Here is a 783-nt window from a genome sequence, read left to right as displayed (position 1 = left end):
TTCAGGAAGATATTACTTGTGTGTGATATTACTGATATTGTTCGATAATTTCCACATTCTGATGGATGGCCTTTCTTTGGAATTGGTACAAATATGGATCTCTTCCAGTGAGTTGGCCAGGTAGCAGTCTTCCAAATATCCTGACTTAGCCAAGTGAGTATCTCTAGCATGGCATCCATTTGCTGAAACATCTCAATGGCTCAATGGAGCCTTGTTTTTTGCCACTTCCTTCAATGAAGCTTCAAATTCTTCCTTTAATACCATTGGTTCTTGATCATGTGACACCTCCTGAAATGGGAGAACATTGAGCAATTATTTTTGGTACAGTGAGTCTGTGTATTCCTTCCATCTTCCTGTGATGTTTGCTCCATCATTCAATATTTTGTCCATAGAATCTTTCATTATTGCAACTCGAGGCTTAAATTTTTTCCTCAATTCTTTAAGCTTGAGAAATGCCAAGCGTGTTTTTCCCTTTTGGTTTTCTAACTCCAAATCTTTGTACATTTCATTATAATATTGATTTTGTCTTTTTGAGCTGCTGCTTTTTGAAATCTTCTGTTCAGCTCTTTTATTTTGTCATTTTTTTTTCCATTTCCTTTAGCTACCCTCTGCTGAAGGGCAAATTTCAGCTTCTCTTCTGACATACATTTTTGTCTTTTCTTCCTTTCCTGTCTTTTCAATGACCTTTTGCTTTCTTCATGGATGATATTCTTGATGTCATCTTACAAGTCCTCTAGTTTTCGGTCATTGGTATTCAATGAATCAAATCTGTTCTTCAGATGG

The sequence above is a fragment of the Orycteropus afer genome, unplaced genomic scaffold (genome assembly GCF_000298275.1).
Source record: "Orycteropus afer afer isolate SDZICR_OR568_19922 unplaced genomic scaffold, OryAfe1.0 scaffold00453, whole genome shotgun sequence".
Taxonomy (NCBI): domain Eukaryota; kingdom Metazoa; phylum Chordata; class Mammalia; order Tubulidentata; family Orycteropodidae; genus Orycteropus; species Orycteropus afer.
This window is presented reverse-complemented; position numbering follows the sequence as displayed.